Source organism: Macrotis lagotis, chromosome X, assembly GCF_037893015.1.
Source record: "Macrotis lagotis isolate mMagLag1 chromosome X, bilby.v1.9.chrom.fasta, whole genome shotgun sequence".
NCBI classification, from domain to species: domain Eukaryota; kingdom Metazoa; phylum Chordata; class Mammalia; order Peramelemorphia; family Peramelidae; genus Macrotis; species Macrotis lagotis.
In genome coordinates this window covers 199680526-199704458 of record NC_133666.1, presented here as the reverse complement: position 1 = coordinate 199704458, position 23933 = coordinate 199680526, and the positions used below count along the sequence as shown (strand labels likewise).

General features: G+C 32.9%; 1 pseudogene; it reads right to left on the bottom strand.

Moving 5' to 3' along the window:
- Positions 1-4413: 4413 nt before the first annotated feature.
- Positions 4414-5182, bottom strand: LOC141498941 (ceroid-lipofuscinosis neuronal protein 6 homolog pseudogene; annotated as a pseudogene).
- Between the last annotated feature and the right edge of the window lie 18751 nt (positions 5183-23933).

Below are 23933 nucleotides of genomic sequence, written 5' to 3'. Positions count from 1 at the left end.
TCTTCTGAGGTCATCCTATGCTGGAGAGTCCTGAACCAGTGTTTCCCATACCTTACAATCAATTGGAAAAGATCTTAGGAAATCACTTCAGATAGGCCTAGTATTTAGAGCACTTAGAGATTCTATAGTTAATTAAATCGTTAATTAAATCAGAATTGACTTTAGGGTCTGAGGGTGAAAACCTACTTAGATGGGTTGGACTTAATTCATACTATAGTTAACATGGGTTTAAGTTCCCTGATTGGGAAGCTAAGTGGGGGGAGTGTGGGAGAGCATATCCATGGTGGAAGGTACAAATGGTTCATGAAAAGATTTGACTTTGGATGAGACTTTGGCTCATGAGGCTTGGATGTCATTGGTGGGTACTTGAAAAGTACTTGAAAAGATGCAAAATGCTTGATGGATTTCATGACTCTTGAGAAGTATACTTTTAATGAGACAGAAGAAGTGAGGGTACTTGGTTACTATGAGGCAATGCTGCTTATCAATCAATCAATCAAACAAACTGTGATTGTACTTTGATAGTATTATGAGCTTATCAAACAATCAAATAATCAAGCTTTAATAATATTTTATTGATGGTACTTCATTGATAGCACTTCTATTAATAAATAACATATGGTAAAGAGGCACAAAGACCTATTCTATTAAAGGAAAGGGAGGGGATGAACACTGAGTAAATTCTATTCAATAGATTTATCCCAGATTTATCCCACTGTGTTTAAAAGGAAGTAGGGGCAGAAGGGAAAGAAAAAGGAAGAAGGGAATGATAAAAGGTAAGGGGAAGTTATAAATGAAAATAAACTTTAAGTTAAATTTTAAAAGAAAATCTAAAGATAAAAAGGAGTAAAACTTTAGTGAGGAGGAATGAGATAAAAGGAAAGGGACAATATAAATGGGGAAAGATAGCTTGATGGGAAATACAGAATTAATAATATTAAATGTAATTGTGAATGGGATAAACTCATAAAACTGAAGTAGATAACTGAATTAAAAGCTAAAATCCTACAATATGTTGTTTGCAAGAAATATACTTGAAGCAAAGATATATACACACGGCAAAGGTGAAAGACTAGAGAAAAATATATTATCCTTCAATGGAAGTAAAAAAGAACAGAGTGGCAATCCTGATCTCAGATAAAGAATTCTTCTCATTAAATTAATATGGAAGGAAACTACATCTTCTTAAAAGGCACTGTAGGTAACGAAGTGATATTGTTATTAAACATGTATGGACCTAGTGGCATAGCATCCAAATTCCTAGAGGAAAAGCTTAATGAATTGCATGGAGACATAGACTGCAAAATTAAGTTGTGGGGGACCTTACATGTCTTCTCTTAGAACTAGATAAATTTAAGTACAAAATGAACAAGATGGGAGTTAAGAAGGTGAAGAAAATCTGAGAAAACTTAGATATAATAGACATCTGAAGAAAACAAGTGGATAGTAAAGACTATACTTTTTTTTCTCTGCAGTACACCTATACAAAAATTAACCACATACAAGGACATAAAAACCTTATAATCAAATGCAGAAAGGCAGAAATGATAAATGCATAATTTTTTCAGATCATGATGTAATAAAAATTACATGTAATAGAGGGTCATGGAATGATGAAACAAACATTTTTTTTTAATTTTTACATTTTTTATTAATTATTTTCATCCATTTGCATACTCATATTTTCAAGTTTCAAAATTTCCTTCCACCCTCTCTTCACCACCCCTTCCCCTCAGTCATGAATAATCAGGTTAGCATTATACATATATATTTTGATGAACATTTTTCCAGATTAGTATTACTTATTTTCATTATGAGGAATTAAGATTAAAGGAAAGAGATACATAAGAAATAATTTTAATAAAATGTTCAACAGAGTACTAGAGGATTGGAAAATCTGGAGGGTTTTATATTGTGTGTGTGTGTGTGTGTGTGTGTGTGTGTATGTATGTGTGTGTTTGTGAGTATTTATGTGTTTTGTTTTCTTCCTCTGGACTGGGATAACATTGTCCAGAGATGGTCTAATAGTTGTCATAGCTCTTTGAATTGCTGAGAGGAATAGCTTGCATCAAATTTGTTTATCTCACGCTGTTGTTGATGTGTACATTGTTCACTTGGTTCTACTCCCTTTGCTTAGCATCAGATCCAATAAGCTATTGCATACTTCTCTAGAGTCTGATAATTTATGGATTCTTATAGAACAACAGTATTCAATAGTATTCATTCATTTAGCCATTCCCCAATTGATGGGTATCCCCTCAATTTCCAACTCTTTGCCACTACAAAAAGGGCTGCTATGAATATTTTGGGACATGTAGGACATTTTTGCCCCCTTTTTTTAGAATTTCTTCTGGTTATAGACCTAGAATGGGAATTGCTGGATCAAAGGATATGAACAGTTTTATTGTTCTTTGGGCATATTTCCGTATTAAGTTAAACTAAAATTTAATTAAAATCTAAATAACTTAATCTTAAATGAGTGGATCAAACAGCAAATCACGGAAATATTCAATAAGTATATCCAAGAAAATGATAACAATGCTACATTATACCAACAGCCAAGGCATTTTGAGGGGAAATTTTCCAACTCTAAATAGTTATATGAATAAATTTGAGAAAGAAGAAATCAATGAATTGGGTATACAACTAAAAAAAAGTTAGAAAAGTAATAAATTAAAGATCCCCAATTAAACATCCAATTAGAAGTTCTGAAAATCAAGGGAGAAATTAATAAAATTGAAAGTAAGAAAATCAGTGATTTTATAAATAAAAGAATTGGTTTTATGAAAAAACAACAAAATAGATGATCCTTTGTTTAATATGTTTTTTTAAGAAAGGGAAGAAAATAACCTGTTTAGTAGCATCAAAATGAAAAGGGTCATTGAGCCATTGAGGAAATTAAAGTGGTAATTCAGAGCTGTTTTGCCAAACCATAGGCCAATAAACTTGATAATCTGTGTGAAATGGATGAAATTTTCATATATCTATGTGGCCCAGATGAACAGAAGTGGAAACAGAATAATTAAATAACCCCAATTTACAAAATAAGAAATGATCAAAAAAACTCCTCAAGAAAAATGTCTCCAGGCCCAGATGCATTTTCAAAAACTAGATACATGTTTTTCTGGAGTGGCCACAGTGAAGGCGAATGTTGTGAAGCTGGGGTAGGTTTTGCATTCTAAACTAATCTAGTCAACATTCTTGAATCCCTACCAAAAGCAGTGAATCACAGGTTCATGACAATGAGAATACCACTTCCAGGAAAATGCCATGCCATCATAATCAGTTCCTTGGCTTCCACCATGATGAAAACTGTTGAAGTTAAAGAAAAATTTTTATTAAGACCTGGAGATCCATATCATCAGTGGACCAAAAGATGACAAGCTTATAATTCTGGGTAGCATTTATCCAAAAGTAGTCTCAGATTACCAGACATACCATGGAGTCCTTAGGATGTTGGAAACAGCAATAGCAATGCTAACCTACTACTGAAGACTTGTGCCTCTCCTAACCTGCCTATCACAAATGCAGTCTTCCATTTGCCTTAAACACAACAAAATTTCCTGTAGGCACTCATGTAGCAAATATTGGCATCTATTAGACTATGAGATTTAAAGAGGAAGGGACAGATGAGATGTGAGAGTGACAGAAGCAATGTCTGGTGCTAAATGCTAGACTGAGCACAGGCTCATCCTCTCTAAGTTCAATATCCATATTCAACCAAAGTGGCATTCCCAAGGCACAGGACAAATTCCTAGAGGAAAAGGTGAATGAATTGCAAGGAGTCATTGAAAGCTTTAATAATAGGGGACCTCAGACCCCTATTCTTAGAATTAGATAAATGTAAGCACAAAATCAACAAGATGAAAATTAAGAAGGTGAATAAAAATCTAGAATTAATGTCAAAAAATTATTGTGTCAGGGGCAGCTAAGTAGTGCAGTGGATAGAGTACCAACCCTAGAGTTAGGAGGATCTGAGTTCAAATCCAACCTCAGACTCTTAATAATTTCCTAGCCATGTGATCATGGGCAAATCACTTAACCTCATCACTTTAAATATTTTTTTCCCCTCATTCAAGTACACACATTGATTTAGACTTCAATGGCTGACAAGATATTTACACTTAGGGATAGGGGATATTAATTTATATATATATATATATATATATATAAATACATATATATGGAATCCTCCAGGCCTGGGGCCCATATGTGCCATTATTTAAGGGGGAACCCTGGCAGGGCATGGAATACCTGAGGAGAATAGGAGGATGAGGGGTAGCCCTTGCAGCATCAGGGACAAGCCTTTGCTCTGAGTGAAGAAAAACAAGTTGTGGTAGACCCTGCCAGAAGGAGGGCTCCTGATGTCACTGAGTTAAACCCAGGGTGCACAGCACAGAGAATGGAGCAAGATTACAAATGGGAGTGAGCCCCCACCCTAACTGAAAGTCTGCCCCTTCTGAGATTCAAGTCCCTAGCAAAATAGGTAAAGGTGAAGTGGATGAAAATCTGCCCTTCAGTGACCAGATACCAATAGTACAGGTTGCTGGGCCCCAATAAGAGCAGATCTGACCAAGGCATCCTGCTCTCCTCCCCTGGAATAGTGAAGCAGTCACTGAAGTACATGAAAAGGATGATGAAGAAGGAGATGTACCACAGGCAGTGCCCAAGATATTCATCATACTGGTAGAGTAGCTCAAAAGAGTCAATCAGATTCTTTGACTTCAGATTCTTGATGATAGGGTTCTTGTGGACAGACCGGTGGTGCTGATAGCCCCTGAAAATCAGACTGGTTCACAGAGTCTCCCACTGGTTGAAAACTGGAACCCCTGATGAAGGTGATGATTCTGACATACACAATGGAATAAGGCAGGTTCTTGGGGGATCTTTCAATGAGCTTGAGTAAGAGAAGTGTGATGACATTGTAAGCCATATGAAAGTAATCTCCCATGCTGGGTTTGTTTAGTGGAAACCATTCTAGAGGGAAAATTATCATGGCAATGGGGCAGCCAAAGTCCAGAATCCAGTTCTGCCATATCAAGTAGAACCATAGGTCAAGATGGAAAGGAGAGGTTCAGGACCCATCTTCAGCTTTGCCTGTGCTATGAAGCCAGAACACTGTGCAGTTGTTGATGACTCCATGGCCTCCAGGATGGCCTTGGGACCTCTGTCCCTGCCCCATGCAGCCAGCTCACCTGTAAATTTGCAGCCTCTTCCTGTCTATGGCCCACAGGGCCAAGAAGCAGTGAGCAGTGAGCAGGATCCAAACCAAGGAAATGGAGAGTAGAGAGCTTGTGTTTGGCCAATAGGCCTGGAAACTGCACAGACAGATAATGGGAAGGAGGGAAGAAGGAGTGGGGGAATGGGGGGGTTTTGGGGGGAAGAACCAGAAAAATGGGAGGTAGAGGAGGTGGGGCATGGAGGGAGGAGCTGGGGTGGAAGGAGGAAAGGCCAATCAATAAAATTGAAAATAAAATAAAATTAGAGTGTCTCTGAGTGGGAGCAATTTGTTGCTATCTTGGAAGGAAAACTGAGGCAACCCAACAGTGGCTCAGTGGCAACAGTGGATCAGAAAAAGTGTAGGCAACTTTCATAGATCTGCTGTGCAGTACATCATTTGGGCACAAACATCAGGACTGGTTTGATGAAAATGTTGGGGAAATAGGGAAGTTGCTAAATGAAAAATGAGAACTCCATAGGGTTTTTTCAGCAACTTAGTTCATCCATTTCTAAGAAGGTAGCATTTAATTCCATCAAAAGTGAAGTACAAGTGAAGCTTAGATACAGGATGTTTGACTCAATAAGAAGACAGATGAAATTCACTTGTATGAAGAAAGTAATAAACCAAAATGCTTTTATGATATCCTGAAAGTTATTTATGGGTCAAAGACCTATAGTGCATCTCAATTACTCAGTGCTGGTAGATCCACATTGTTTAATGATAGGGACTTTTTCCTAGAGAGATGGGCTGAACACATCCATAGTGTCCTTAACAGACCATCATCAATCAGTGTAGAAACCATTGACTGTTTACCTCAAGTTTCAGTCCATCAACCATATTCCTATGTCTATGTAGAACCATCAATTACAGTAAATGGAGTAGTTTTGTGTATTATGGATATGCTCACTTACCTTGGCAGTGTTCTTTCCAGGGAGGTCCACTTTGACAATGAGATTGGCACACACATTTCCAGAGCTAGCTCAGTATTTGGGAGGCTCAAAAAGAAAGGGTGAGAGTGAAGAGGTATTTTCTATTTACAAAACTAAAGGGATACAAAGCCTTTGTGCTGACTTCATTGCTATATGCCTGTTAAACCTTGACAGTCTCCTTGGACGATTTACATTCAAATTGTCTTACAAAGATTTGTAAGACCACCTGGCAGGAGAAGGTATCAGACACTGAGGTCCTTTCTCAGGCTAAATTGCCTAGCATTCCAACATTACTACAAAGAGGACAATTACAAATAATAATGACACATTGTTAGAATGTCAGATGTACACTTGCCAAACAAACAAAAAAAATACAAAAGTTATTTTATGGGGAACACTCACTGGGCAAGCACTCACAAGGGGATCAGAAGAAGTGATAATGAGACACCCTGAAGTTCTCATTGAAGAACTTTTTAATTGCTTTTACATCATGGAAGAAACTGACACAGGACTGCCCAGAATGGCATGGCTTCTTCAGTAAGAGTTCTGATTATATGTTGAAAGCAGAATTAAAGAAGCCCAAAGAAAATGTGACATACATAAGTTTAGAATACCCACCCCAAGAGTTCACTTGGACTATTTGTGCCCAACCTGTGGTAGAGCATTCCAAGTTCATAGTTCTGATCAGTCACAGTCGAATATATATACTGTAATTTGTCTCAAACATAGTGATGTTATTTTGCTGGTCTTTGATAATATAGGATAAGAAACAAGAAACCAAACATTTAAGAAATAATTCCTATTCTACATAAGTTATTTAAAAAATTGAAGAAGGGGTTCTGCAAAAAAATTTTTATGATAGCAACATGGTGCTGAAACCTAAACCTGGAAGAACAAAATATGCAAACAAGATTAAAGACCAATTTCCTTAAGAAACATTGGTGCAAAAATCTTAAATAAAATTTTAGAAAATAGATTACAGCAAATTATTATTGGTATAATACACCATGCTCAGGTTGGATTTAAACCAGCTTGGCAGAGATGGTACAATATTAAGGAAAACACAACTTAATTGAATGCAATAGTAAGAAAACCAATAGAAATCATCTGATTATCACAATAGATGCTGAAAAAAGCTTTGATAAAATACAACATCCATTCCTAATAAAAAAAACACTAGAAAGTGTAGGAATGAATGAAGTTTTACTTAAAATAATAAATAAAAACATCAACAAATATTAATGTAATGGGTATAAACTAGGAGGATTTCCATTAAGATCAGGGATGAAACAAGGATGCCCACTATCCTCATTAATATTCCATATAGAATTAGAAATGTTAACTTTAGCAATAAGAGAAGAAAAAGAAATTGAAGGAATCAGAATTAGCAACAAGGAAGCAAAACTTTTGCTCTTTGCAGATGATGCAATGTTAAACTTAGAGAACCCAAGAAAATTAACTAAAGAAACTACTTGAAACAATTGACAAATGCCCCAAAGTAACAGGATATAAAATAAACCCACATAAATCACCAGTATATATATATATATATATATATATATATATATATATATATATATATATATATATATATATATGTGTGTGTTTGTGTGTGTGTGTGTGTGTGTGTGTGTGTGTGTGTATGTATGAAAAGAAAGTCCAAAAGCACAAGATAGAATGAGAAATTCAAAGTAGCTGCAGACAGCATTAAATAACTGGAAAGCTTCCTCCCAAGGCAAATCTAGAAACTGAACACAATTACAAAGTACTTCTCACTCAAATGTCAGAGCTAAACAATAGAAAAATTGCCAATTACTCATGGTTGGGTTGAGCTAATATAGTAAAAATCACAATTCTATAATTGTCTATAATAACCCAAATTAAATTATTCAGTGCCATATGGATCAAATTTCTAAATTATTTTACCAAGCTTGAAAAAAAATATAACAAAATTCATCTGGAGCAACAAAAGGTCAATAATATCAATGGAACTGATGAAAAATAAATGTAAAAGAAAGTGATCTAGCTTCAGCAGAGCTTAAACAATACAAAAATGTGGCAGTCATCAAAACTATCTGGTAGTGATTAAGAAACAAAGTAATGGATCAGTGGATTAAGATATGTTCCAAAGAAATTGTAATAAATGATTACAATAATCTACTGTTTGATAAACCCAAAGACATTAATTTCTGGGATAAGAACTTAGTAATTGACAAAATTTATTGGGAAAACTGGAAAATACTGTGACAAAAACTAGACATAGACCCACATCTCACACCCTATGCCAAAATATGGTAAAAATGAGTACAGGATTTAGACATAAATAGCGATGCCATAGATAAGAACTCTGTCAGATCTATGGAAAGGGGAGAAACTTATGACCAAGCACCAAATAGAGCACATATAAATTTCCAAATGGGTGATTTTGCCTATATTAAATTACAGACTTTTGCACTAATAAAACCAATGCTGCCAAAATTAGAAGGAAAACAAAGTTGGGAAACAATTTTTACTACTAGTGTTTCTGATAAAGGTCTCATATCTAAAATAAATAGAGAATTACATCAAATTTTTAATGTTGCAAGTAATTCCCCAATTCATAAATAGTCAAATGATATGAACAGTCCATTTTCAAGTAAAGAACTTAAATCTATTTATTATAATATGAAAAATGTTCCTAATCATCATGGATGAAAGAATTGGAAATTAAAATAACTATGAGATATCACACCTGTCAGATTGGCTAAGATGACAAAAATGGAAAATGATCATTTTTGGAGAAGATTGGGACATTAATGCATTGCTGATGGAATTGTGAACTAATCCAACTATTCTTGTGAGTAATATAGTATATGTCCAACGAGCAAAAATGTTTCATACCTTTGACCCCAGCAATTCCAATATTAGGCCTGTATTCAGAAGAAATCATAAAATATGGGAAAAGTCACATGTTCCAAATGATTCATAGCAGCTCTTTTTGTAGTGGCAAAGAATTGAAAATTGAGGCAATAGCCATCAATTGGGGAATGGTTGAATAAGTAATAGTATGTGAATATTGTGGAATACTATTATTCTCTAAGAAAACAAATGATCAGACTCTAAAGAAACATGGAATGAATTACAGGATCTGATGCTGAGTGTAATAAAGAGAATCAAGAGAACAATCTTTATATTAACAACACTGTGTGTTGATTATCCTTGATGAAAGCAGCTCCTCTCAGCAGGTCAGAGAGCTAGAACAACTGCATTAGATCATCTATGGTCAATACTATCTGGTTAATTCAGAGGAAAACAAACAAAACAAAAACAAAAAATCCTTCAGAATGTGATGAACACTATAGTCAATTAAAGAAAATTCTATGTATTTCTTTCCCTTAATTATAAATCTTCATTCTGAAAGTGACTAATTAGTAAAAATATTTAATATAAATATACATGTACAATATTATCTTGACTGTTCACCATTGTGGGGAGGGAGTTGGGAATGAGGGTAGAAAATTATGTAACTTAAAAATATGCATATAGATGAATGTTGGAAAACTTTCATTACATGTATCTGGAAAAATAAAATAGCATTTAAAAAAAGAACGCCTGAAAGTCATTTCATTCATTTATATTTCTTTTTTTATTTCTCTTACAGGACTGCAATCAGCTTTGTTGAATATGTTATTGGTTGCAAATCCAGGTCCTTTGCTCAATGGAATATTATATCCCAAGATATTTGAACTTCTAATAAAAAATCTCCTACATCTTGTATTATTCTGTCTATAACTCCACAATATACATGAGTTTCTTTTAGGATGCTTGTAATATTTTCTCTTTGACCTAGGATTCTTAAAATTTCACTATAAGATTCTAGTAAGCTTTCATTTTTGTATCACTGTGTGATACCTCACAGTTATTTTAATTTCCAATTCTCTATTCAATAACGATAAGAAACATTTTTCAAGTTGTCAGTAATGCATTTATTCTTTTTTATTGATATTTTTTCCAAATATGAAAGTTTTTCAAGCTTCATCCATACACATGTGTATATTCTTAAGTTACAAAATTTCCTTTCACCCTTCCAACCTCCCTTCTCTCAGTAATGAACAATTAATAATGTACATACACATTTATATTATGTTTACAGAATAGTCATTTTCAATATAAGGAATTAGAATTAAGGGAAATAGATATTTAATTGATTTTTTTAAAGTGAATGTATTCATCAGATTCCAAAGGGTTTTTTTTTTGTTTATTTTGTTTTATTTTGTATTTCTTCTACTGAATGGGGATAGCATTGTGCATAGCCAGTCTGATGAGGTTGTCCTAGATCTCTGAACAACTGGGAGAAACTGCATCCAGCAAGGTTAACCATCTCCCAGTGTTATTGTTAATGCATACATTGTTCTCTTGGTTCTGCTCCCTTTGCTCAACATCAGATCTTATAATTCATTCCATGCTTCCCTGGAGAGTGATCATTTATGTTTTCTTATACAACAATACCATTCCATAGTATTCATATTCCATAACTTAGTTAACATTCCCCATTTAATGGGTATCCCCTCAATTTCCAATTCTTTGTCTCTACAGAAAAGAGCTTCTATGAATATTTTGGAATATGTGGGAATTTTCCCATATTTTTATGATTTATTCTATATCTAGGCCTAGAATTGAAATTACTGTGTTGGTGCATTTTTAATGGCTATTTTGCCCTCTTGTCATAAAACATCATGGCAATTTTACTTAATAATTTCTTGAAGTATAGATTCTAAACTTTTTTTAGTCATAACTTTAAGGTAGTTTAAAATTCTTATGTTATTTCTCTTTATTTTGTTCTTCACTTCATTTATCTTGCTAATGAGGTAATTCTCATTCTTTTTTAAATTTTACATTGTTTTGATGATATTTTTCCTTCATGTCCTATGAATTTATTATACTCCTCTTGATTAATTCTAATTTTAAACACATATTGTTTTGCATGGATTTGAATGTCTTTCTTCTATTTGGTTGACATTCTTTACATTTTTAAAAAAATTTTCATCCATTTCCCATATCCCAGGACAATTTTTCCTTAAACAGTTTTATTTCATTTTTAAAAATTTTTTAAAAAGTTTAAATTTTTATTTTTTATTCATTTTAAAGTAGTTTTTAAAATTTTCTGAGAATGCTTTTGTGTTTTTTTTACTGTTTTACTTTTTTTCTTTGCAACTTTGCAAAAGTAGTTGTGATGACTTCATTGTCTTCTGAGTTTGAAGTTGGATTTCCTTTATCAGCATAGTAGTTCTCTATGATTGTCCCTCCCTGCCCCCATCATGTATAATCATTTCTTAACTGCCTATTTCTTGACAGTTAGCTTACTTTAAGGTAAGTTTCTGCTCCCACGGTCATGGGTCATGAAGACAAGGTCTGAGGTTTCAGGTTTTTGTGCTATTGTTTTCTCTTCTCTATCTAGAGGCATTTAATATTTTAATTTCTTCCTGTGTTCTGTCATTCAAGACCAGGTGTGCTCCTCACTCCTATGATTTCCATATTGTTCTATGAATGACTTCTGGTTCTACTCTCTGTCATTGAGTCACGCAAGGCCCTCATCACTAAAGTCACTACAAATATGGCTGCTCCCTGCAGTCCCACCAGAATCTGATTAAGAAAATAGACTGAGGATAGACTGATTTTGATAAATATTGTTTGAAGACAGTAGAAGATAGAAGACCATACACCTCTGTATCCAGTTTCCACATAGATGGCAGGTACTACCAGGAAATAAGTATGTAGCTGGATTCAACCAAGAGGCCTGAAGGCGGCACAAACATATTTTTTTGGAGGTCTCATCAGAAGATGAATCCATCTTTTTATAGGGAATTGCTAAAGAATTAAAGAGGCTCAACATCTGAGTTTTTCAATAAGTATTGATTCTTAATGAGGCCTAAAATCATTAAGTATTGACCACATTAGTGTCTTTGGATGGAAAGATACAGATGAAACTCCCACAGATCTTCTATAATATATTAAATCCACTCAAATTTCAGTAACTTATTTAGTTACTTTCCTAACAGGAACATAATTGATAAATGTAAAGTGTCTGCTTGGGGAAAAAAGTACTCTGATAAGCCCTGGGGATACAAAAAGAAGTAATACAGTCCCTGACCTCAAGAATTTTATAATTTACAAATCATTTCTTTGTTATCTGTGACAAACTTCTTCTGAAGTAATGGTAGGGACGTGGTGGTAAAATGAAAGAGTATGTTAAGAATTCCATAAGTTGGATGACAACTGTAAGGTTCACATAGCTAGTAAATATATGAAACCAAATTTGAACTCAGGAAGATCAGTCTTTTTGATTTCAGGACAGACATTCTGTCCAACCCACCATCTAATTGCCCCACAAATATTGATATAAAATATTAATATTAATATTCTATAATATAGTCAATATTTTGCATTTCCATGCCATATACTAATATATAATATTAAGTTATATTATATTTATAATTTATTGTATGATATAGATTAAAATATAGATGATATATATAATGTAAAAATCATACATATGATTTAATAATATATTATATATAGCATAAGTATATTTGCTATTTATTCACCCTTACAATATATGTAGTTATGTATATAAATATCAATTCATATATGTACATGTATCTATAAGTATATGTATATATTAACATGCCCATATTCCTTATAGCAATGTAATTCATGGAAATTTTTGAGTAGAGTAGTGACATGGCTAGATATATAATTTTGGTAACTTGTTAAATACATGAGATGAAGAATAATGGGATATCAAGCTTACCAAGATAACCAAGGTTACTAGACTGGAATTATCATGGTGCCTTGCATAGAGGAAGTATTAAAGAAGTATAAGTTTAGGGGGGGAAGAAAATGAATTAAATTTTGGACTTACTGAGATTATTGTCAAACCCAAGATTATTGATAAAGTTCTCAAAAGTGAGAATTTAGAAGAAAAAGAAAAGAATGTATAAAACAAAGTTTGGAGAGAGTGGTTCATTGATGAGGATTTCTGTTTGTTTTCTGAGCAGATAATGAGGACTTAAGGAATATGTGAAAGAAAAGAAAGTGAAAGTTATGAGTAGAGACACATTTTTCAAGAAGTCGACTGAAAAAGAGAAGAGAAATAGAGCATGGTGGTAGCATATCTTTTAAAGCCACAATAGTTGTGTTTAATGGCATTAGGGAAAGAATTATTTTCTTGGGAGATATTCAAGATTCAAGATTTAAGAATATATCTTATATGGCAAGGTCTCCTGCCAAGGGTAAGGAAGAAGAAAAAATATATTAATAACTTTAGAAAAACCTCCAAATTAAGTAAAGATACTCCTCAAAGTTCTGTGACTTCAATGTAAATGTGGGAAGAGGGAAGTACAAAAATAGTTAACTTTGTACAGTTGTCATCCAACTTATGGAATTCTTAACATACTCTTTCATTTTACCACCACGTCCCTACTAGAATTCGGAATCAAGAAAAAAAAAAAGAGATGCCTACTCATAGTTTCTTAACAGCATTTTATCAATACTTAAATTAGATACCAAAATGCCTTTGAGGTGTTGTGAGTAAAAATAAGAATATTTTTCATGCCACCATCTTGGTTCTGCCCTGGAAGTCCCAACAAGAATATTTTTCTACAGCAATATTGAGTTTTGTGACAAGATTTAATTTTGTAATTGTGTATAACTTTCTTGAGAACAATAGTTTTTAAGTAGTTGGCTCTTTGAATCATAATACCAAAGGCTTCAAAAACAAAAACAACCCTCATCAAATTATCAAAAAGGTTAATGGTAAGATGATGAGCTATGCTTGGATACTGAAATGCTAGCTTGAAATGTTTAAGTTAGGTACTGACTGACAAATGGAAAGTGAAAAAAAGTTAAAACATCACTTCCATGTTTTTATTGCCACATCAACAGATGCAAAAAAAAAGTTCAGAAATGTTGTGGGCAATGACAAATGAACTCATAATTCATACAAGAGTAAAAAGGCAAGTAAAGAAAAAAATTGAAAAAGAGACAATTAGATCATCTCAAGAAAATTTTAAGATGTTATTATATGGAAAACAGAAAAACATGAGGAATAATAGGTGTGTTGATTTTTTTGTAAACTTGTCTCATAAATAATAAAGCAGAACCACCACATAAAAAACCTAAATAATCTGTACATTTTGTGAGATAAAGGTTTTAATTCTAAGAAGATGAATTTATAAAGAGAGGCTATTATTGTCAAATGTATGTGGGGAAAGGTCACTTATGCTAGAATAACACAATTTCAATTGCTTGAGTAATCAGTTTTAAAACGCTTTCAAAATTGTGCATGTGTGTATTCAAAAACAGTGAAGATAATCAAACTTGGTAAAATTGCATCCCTCCCTTCAACAAAATGACAATCATCTAAACTCTGGGGTCAATCTGATCCTATCTCCCATGCTCACTAAGAATTCAGCTATCTAGATTATAAATAAAACTTCCTCCACAGAGTTCTAGGGATTAATCCTGCAGTGTAAGAAATAATTCACCAAGGTCTTCCAACCTAGTCCCTAAACTATGCATTCCCCAAGATTATCCATTGGATTAGCCATCCTTAAGCAAATTTTAGAATGGAATTCTTACTAAAGTGATATAAGAAGAATAGTGGACAAAATGTTGTAATTAAATAGGTTATAACACCCTTTTTCATATACATAATCCAGAGAAAACCAGTGTCAAGCTTAGAACATGTGACAAAGGAGTACTCCCCAGTAAATCTTTTCTTGGTTACTTGACATAGTCACTGTGGCCAACTTATCTCTTATCCAGGTATGACATTTATGAAATTTATGAAGAAATCAAGCATACAACATTCCATGGATCCTGCAGTACTGCAAAGTTCACTTCTAATAAAAAAGTGAAAGAGAGAACTGACCTAGAACATAGTCAAGATGTCTTTCCCACACTCCCAGAGATTTCCTCTCCATGGATATACTAGAAAGTCTATAGCTACAATTTTTGGAATTCTCATTTCTCATTTTGCTTTATGATTCATACATGACCTCCATAGGCGTGATACTTTTTTTCAATTTGTTGTTATAGAACTGGATCTTTTATAGAGACTAGAAACTAAAAGTCCAAGAATAGATTTTTTTCAGTGAAGAATGAAACTAAGATTATGATCCCCCTCAGAGCAAAATAATTTCCCTATATGCAATTTTAAATATTATATTTATTTGTTTCCTCTGTACTCCTTTGTCACTTTATCCAATAGCTTTGAAAACTTTTTATAGTCACCAATAGGGCATTTTGAAAAACTTCAGAGTCTTCTCATCTTATCAAAGCTAATTTTTTTTCCAGAAGAGGAGAGTGGTTTTCAACATACTCCAACACAAAATACATTAGTAGCTAAAAAGTTAACTCCATAAAACATTTAGGAGAATGCTTCATGTATGCATTCAATCTATGATTGATAAAAAATATGGTAAAGGATTAAGCCTTTGGTATCACACTTCTGACATGTAGTATAAATTCCTTTTTTTCTTTTAGTTGCTAACTCCAAAATATTATTTGACTTTATATAGCAAAATGAAGACTTGAAATTATTTCTTAAATAAGATACCCTTCATGTATAAGTTCCTACGGGACTTTGTGTTGCTGGTGACCATGATAATAATTTCAATCTGTTTACCATAAACACCAAAAAAAAGATAAGTATCACAGAAATATTCTTTATAATATATTATTAAATATCTTGCTAGACAACCTATTCAAAGTTCAAACGTAAGAACAATTCTCCTTTTCTGATTAGGATCCTTCAGATTCTTTTCACAGTTTGATTTAGCACCAGTTGTATTAAGATATATAACACTACCTCATTGAAATCACAGTTGCTTAGGATATATTATTTTGTCCAGCAACATAGGAAAGAAAACATATCTGGGAAAATACCTATTACTTATTTTATGTTGGATATTAGGATAGGTGACTCATTGAGTACCACCACAAAAATTAGAACAGGAATTACAAATAGGTAGCTTCAGCATTGATTAAACAGCAATGATTGAACTAAATCTCCTTTGGAAAATTTTGTAAACTTAAAAAATATGACTTTATTTTCTCAAAAAATATTAATATTCTCTGTACAAAACAAAAATTATGATAGACTAATATTTCAGAAAAAATATTCAAATAACGCAAAACATAGTGTTAGCTAAATGGTTCAATTGATAGATTATTGGACCTAAAGCCAGGAAGATCTTTATCAAAATCTGTCCTCAGCCCCTAACTAACTGTCTAACTAAGCAATTCTCTTGATTCCCTGCTTGCCTTAATCTAAAAGAGAAGGAAATGTCAAACCACAACAGTTCTTTGTTGAGAAAATCCTATGGACACTCTGTGGGTTCACTACAAATCACCACAAATCAGATATAATTAAATGACTTAAAAAATAACAATCCTTAAAATTTGCATGACAAATAGAAATAAATTGTAGAAATGTCAGCTTTGGTATAATAAAAATTATAATGAACTTCACAATGAAAATTTATGAAATGGATGGAGGTAGTTAAATAATGTGGTCAGAATTGGATAAAATACTTATAGCAGACTCACTGTGTTGGTATTATCAAATTATTAAAAGAACAAGAAAAAGGGTCACAATAACAATGTTTACTAGAAAAATATGAGGAAAATTTGTAAAGAACTGCAAGAGATCAGAAAATATGAGTAGACTACATTTTGCCTCGATGGAGAGAAAACACATATTCAAGTGATTGCAGACCCATTGTTTTTTCTTGCTACAGGAATGTAATATTTAAAATAAACATATGCCATTTCATAAAGAACAATAAGAAAAATAGAAACTTTTCTTAGATTTTCCATTTGTAATTCCATCTCATTTTTATTTAACAAAGGAATTAAAAGGAAGATTTTTTCTCTTTGCAAACTTTCCTAACTAATTGCCTAGCTTCTTAAATTGGCCTCAGTTTCTGTACATCACATGAATTGATATTTGAGGAAATGTCTTCTTAATAGTGTCAGAATCAACATCCCCCAAATCCTTACATATGAGAACCATTTTCAAAGTTGAAGCAATTAATCATTCCCCCACTTCTACCACTTGGGACTGTGAAACAAGAGACATTACTTATTAGGGTTTGGAAAATTTTTGAGATTCAAGAAACTTAAATGCCACTGATGCTTGAAACTGAAACATATCTTTAACTAAAAATACAGCTGTGGAAAACTGACAGCAATAAAAAGTAGAATAAATGGGAACATTTAATAGCAACATTACATAATCCTCATAAGTCAGTAATCTTCATCAGTACTTTATAGTTTACTTTCTCACTAATTACTATTCTATTTCTGCATTTCAAATTTCTGCAAGAGTTTGACAAATACTCAGTAAACTTCTGTACAAGAAATTTATTTTTGATTATTTACATTTGACATTTAAAAGTATCATTATATTGCACAATACTGATGCTGGGCATCATTTCCTTTATTGGATTAAAGGAATTTCATGCCTTTGTGAATATATTGTTAAACTAAAAATATTTGCACATCATTATTTGCAAGAAAAATAGCTTTTAATAAGAAGTGATATTCAAAATTGATATTAATCAACCAATTTATAATAGAACAACTGCTTTAGATTTAATAATTTAAAATATGTGCAACTTCAAACTTGTTTTGAGCAACAGTTTTCAGTTCTTTTGAGGTGAAAATAATAAGGTAACTTTTATGTACATATAAATAATATGCATGCTAATTTGAATATGTCTCTTTTGGTATCCAAATTCAAATATTATATGAATGAAAACTCCAACATGCCCTATGAGGTGAAGAAAAGTGGCAAAATGGCATTTAATAGTTAATCCTGAACTTTTTCCTGCATGTTTTCTGATATTTTTGTAATGTATGAGTCATATTTACTTATTAGAAATGAATCAAAAAACAGAAATTAAATGACTCTTCTCAGGAAATAATTGTGTATATCTTAAACTTTATAAAACTTAAAAGCTCTCTATAAAGATTGAATATTTTCTTCTGTAATATAAAAGTAAAGACTTTATATTATATCTCTATTTTATCTCTCTTTGGACACATCAATGATTAGAGTTTTTTTAATTTAGCTAGATAGTAGATAGTAACATTGGATTCACATTTACATTAAATAATTGCTAATATTGTAGAGTCCTCCATCTAGTTAAGTTTACCCCATTAAAATCAAGGCAATAATAATAACTACTAGCAAGAGTTGTTGCTACTCTCTATTTCTAAACATCATTTATGCTTGATTAGAATTCCACTGAACATCTTGTCTCCCCTGGACTAAGATGATCACCTTAAATCTAAATACTATGCAGATTGACGCATTTTTTAAAATAATGAACACCTCAACTTATTCAACTTGCTCCCCCATCTGACTGGAGATCTAGAATACAGAGTCAAAAACCCCTCCCAAAACTGTCCTTTATAGATCAGATTTCCCAAGTAATTCTCCATTTTTTCATCAGTTATTCTGCTTTGTTTCAACTCAAGGGAGTATAACGTGCTCCAGGCCTTCCTTCCACACATACTCTGCTTTTAAGTTTTATTTGTGGGACTGTCTTGCCCTATTCCATTGTAAGTTCATTGAAGTCATGAGGGATTGGCATTCTTTTTCCTAATTTGTATTCCCAGTAAATATCACTTTGCCTGGCATATAGTAGGCTTGTAATAAACACAAATTGAATTGAAATTTGAGGGTAAAATATTTGCAACCTGACTTATGAAGCTTAACACTCTGTATAAATTCTAATTATTGCTGTCATTGCTTTTAAGATCTACAACATGCACAAAAGTATTTTATCTATTTTGAACAAATTGTAGTTATAAAAATTGTGTATCTCAGACTTTGGAAGGACCATTAAAGTAGTATTAACAATTTGAGGTCTTGATGGTAGCATATCAGAACTCCCTCTGAAGTCAAGACAAAAATTTGAAGCAGGAAAAATATTTCCATCACTTAGTATAGCTACATAATTGTTATTAACAGATCTTTGCTGTTTAACTAATTGATTAATAACCATTGCCTGCTTTGATTCATTATTACCATATAGGCATCCAGTAAATCAAGAATAGAGAAACAAGGATGTTAGAGTGATCATTAATTATTATTTTTCCCCTTTTGTGTCTACTTTTAATACTAAATGGTCATTCTGGCTAAAACATTTCCTAATGTGGCTTTCAAAATTACTTAGCACCTGAGAATCATATAATATCTCAATCATACAATGAACTAAGATGAAAGAAATATAGTCATTTTTATGATCATCTAAATAAGTCTGAAATGTAAAACTAGGCCTTGAATTTAGATGGTAAGGTAGTGGCAAGAAGCAGAGAAGTGAAATGAATAATCACTTTGTATAGCCATAATAATCACATAAAATCTGGCTCATATAGTAAGTTTAAGAAGAAAATGAATAAGATAATATCTATCTAATTTGCAGTTATTCTTAGGTCATCATATTTTAATTCAGCCTCAAATGTTTTGACCATGTAATTTTGCAATGGAAAAATAAAGACATAAACAATTGTCTGGTCTCATGAAATCTTCAGTAAGGCACCCTATAATCTTCAGGAAACTCTACATAATATCTGTATTATTTACCTCTCAGAATGGTTCTTAGAATAAAATTAATATATGTAAGAAACTTTATAATAGTTACATGTCAGTTAGTAAAGTAGTGACAGTGGTAATACTAGTAAAGAGTGATATATACCAAGAATTACTTAAATAATACATATGTATGACAAACCAAGATACGTTAGGATTTAGAGGAAGGAGAAACATTTCTAGCTATGGTGATTCAGGTAAACTTCAAAGTGTGGTTTGAAAAATGACTTAATTTAAAAGGTACAGTTTGTTGAGTAAAGGATTTCACTTGGAGTAGTCATGAACAGACACAGAAAAGGGCAATCATAGATTATTTCCAGTTTAACTAGAGAAGGCTCATAAGTCCCTGTACTTAGAACCAGAAAACAGAGATTAGTTTACCCCTTGTTTTACAGATAAGGAAATTTAGTTGTACCAGCTTTAAGCATCATAGAGTAATGTTAGATCTGGTTATATTCCTCCAAATATCACACTTTCCAACTTTATATTTGTACGATATTTATACTGAATCAATGGGAGATAAGACTGGATAATGATTTTATGCTTATCCCTTTTTCTCAGCTCCAGGAAAATTCTAAAGAACATTAATAAAAATAGGAAACCTAATTAACTTGAGATGATTTTAAAAATAAAAGAACTATTTGAATCTGTAAATATATGAAGCAATAGTATTAGAAAAGATTTCTTTGTAAATTCAATTTTGTAATGTAGTATTTTTTTCAGATTTTTGAATGTGACTAGTGTCACATGTACTCTTTTAATAGTATTTGAAAAAGAAAGCATGTGTGTTTTATAGACTATGGAGTTGTGTTTATATCTATATAGAAATTTATGGCAGAATATGAAATTATTTCTGCATTATTACAATATCAATAGGCACATTACCAGAAGCAATAATAGTTAAATGTACTCTTGAAGGTATCCAGCATTTAATTTAGATTCCAAATAGGGTAGAAGGCAAAATTGTAATTGTAGAGGCATGATTTAATTTGGTATAATCAAAAGATTTGATCTTTCTAATTTGCAGTAGGAAATTAAGATCAATTCTAGTGCTTCAAATTATATTCAGGCAATAGGAAGAGATATATTACAAGCTCATAGTGCTTTTAAAATCAATCAAAGCTTTGAAAAATTCTAAGAAATATTATAATTGCTTATGGGGGAAAGAAAACAGAATTTGATTTCTTTGGCAAATGAAGAACTCAGTTTCAGGGAAATTGACATTTGAACTTCTGACTTCTCTTAAATAATTTAAGAAAAAATGATATAGAAAATTTACATGACAAGCCAATGAAAAGAAGAATTGGGAATTTTAATGGTCATATTAAAAATTGAAGGTAAATATTATCTTTTGGGAATCTTATTTTCTGTATACTTTTGAACTTCTGTGATTTTTTTCCCCTCATAATTATTCAACATTTTTTCACATCTGGTTTCTTGTTGTTGCTGTTTGTACTTTGTTTTCAAGAGTATCAATGATATCAGAAAGATTTTGTCTTGACTTGCAAGTGAATTGGAATTAAGTGAGACAGAGTTGCACAAAGGTTTCCTGAGTTTTATTTAAGCAGTTTGAAAAACTCAATTTGAATCTTACTAATTTATAATTTTCAGTTCCTCTTGAATAAATTCAAGAAACAATAGTATCTACTCTAGGAGGCACAGTGAATAGAAAATCAACTGAATTCAAGTTCTTTTTTTTTGATAAAGAGCTATGTGAGCAAGGACACATCATTTAAACTTGGTGGTTTCAGTAACTCCCTAAGACTCTGTGTTAAGGAAAAGGAAATACCAGAAAGTACTTAGTTAACAATCATGAAATTCAGTTTCCTGGAATTCAAATTAAGCTGAGCTTTTAGTAGAAATAAAGAATTGGAAGGAAAATTTTGAATTCACTCTAAAAGGAGATTTTTGAAAGTTTTATTTTTCCTTCCCCCCAGCCTCCAATAAGAGGGTCGAGGCAACTGAACATATTGAGGAAGTATTGAGTATCAAAGCTGAGGAAATTTTAATAATTAAATTTCTGGTCACAGGTCAGCTGGGGGTAAGCATGATGTGTGTGAAGTCAAAATCAAATATGAAGCATGCTGTAAAGCAAAGCAGGATGGTGATAAAACAGAAAACTATGTAAAAGTAGGAAACAGGACATTTTTTTTCCTGAAGAGATTTATTATCAGAGTAGTGCTTATGGGAAGGTAATGTGAGATGAAATCATCATCCCTTTGTGGCTAAAATAAAACAAAACAAACTTGTATTTCTTCTATGATATGTTACTATATGTACTGATTTATTATGGGTTACTATATTCAATTCTTGGCACCAGATTCAATGGGATAAGAAGACTAACAAAGGCAGCTATGTGACTCAGTGAGTAAAAAACTGATCCTGGAGTAAGAAAGAGCCAAGGTCTAATCAGGTTTCCTGGGAAAGTCATTTAACCTCTGTTTGTTTTTATCCATTGAAGAATGAAATGGCAAAAGACTCCTGTTTCTTTGCCAGTAAAACCTCATGATCAGTATTAACCTGCTATTGTCCATGAAGTCATGAAGAGTTACCCATGACTGAACAAAAATGACTAACAAATGTAGTTTAAAGCATGGTTACCATTATAAGACAAATTTAGAATAAAAAAAAATTAGTGACATACACTAATGTAAAGATTTATATTGAAACAACTCCAGATCATGATAGGCATAATATCTAGCCATCCTCCCTAAGTATCTTGTTGACTTCTTTACCACTATATGTGGGGGGATATGAGGTGTTCAGGGAGGTGAGAACTTGCTAAGTCATTTAAGGAATCTCATTCACCTGGCATCACTCAAGTGAAACTTCAAGAAATTCTAGTTTGAGGGACTTCTGGACAATATGGCAGAGAGAAGACAGGCACTAGGTTAAGTGCTCCTCTTAAACCCAGAAATCAAAAGTAGGAGAAGAATTCCTATCGATAAGATCTGTCTTAGGAGATCGTGGGTGAACCAGGAGATAAGAGCAGAGGATCAGCTCTGGGACAGCAGCTAAAGGAAGCCAGAAGGTCAGCCTCAGTCCTAGAGACATCATTGAGTGACAAGTGCAAGCTCTAACTAAAGCAGTGGAGTCTTTAGCTCTGGTAGAGGAGCTACAGGAGGGTGAGTCCCAGTACGGAGTCTCAGAGCAAGCCTGGAGAACAACCAGCTGGGTGAGGGATCTGAGATCCATACTTTTAGCAGAGCCCTTTGCTCTGCTAAACAACCAATAAACTGCCTCCTACTCCCTCAGGGCAACAGAGTTCATTCAAAGAAAAGGGAATAACTCCCTCCCTCAGGGCCCAGTCCAGTGTTCAAGGTCAACTCAGACCCTGCTATTGAGGATTTCAAACACTCCAGAGAAAGCAACTGGACCTTGTTTTTACTAAGACAAGTGACCAAAGTCTAAGCAAACCTCTTATAGCCAGCTCTTGAGCCCCCCACCCCCCAGACAAGACCATAAAAAGATGATGAAAGGTCAGAAAAAGGGGGGCACATGGAGAAAGACTTAGAAAAGACAGAATGTAACCCAGATAGTTCTAGCACTGCTGAGGAGAATATGAATTGGTCAGCAATCAAGAAAGACTTCTTTGAAGAAATTACAAAGGAGTTTAAAAATCAATCGGAAAAATTTGGAAAAGAAACTCAAGAGAAAATTAACATTTGGCAAGAGAAAAATTATCCACAACAAGAAAACAAATCCTTGGAAAATACAATTGGACAAATACAAAATGAAAATAACTCAGTTCTTCAATTGGCAAAATGCAAAAAGAAAATGATTCTCTCAAAACTACACTTGGGCAAATGGAAAACTCCTTCAAAAATAGAATTTTTCAACTGGAAAAAGGAGTTGCAAAAGATAAATGAAGAAAAATCTTCTGTAAAAAAAGAATGCAATGTTCAGAAACTAATGAATTCATGAGGTAACAAGATTGTATTAAATAAAACCAAAAGATTGAAAAAATAGAAGAAAATGTAAAATACCTCATCAGCAAAACCACTGACCTCAAGAAAAGATCAAGATGGGAGAAACTGAGAATTACAGGCCTTCATGAAAACAATGAAGAGGAAAAAAGCCTTGACTTGATATTACAGGATTTAGTGATGGAAAATTGCCCTGATATCAAGGAACCAGAGGG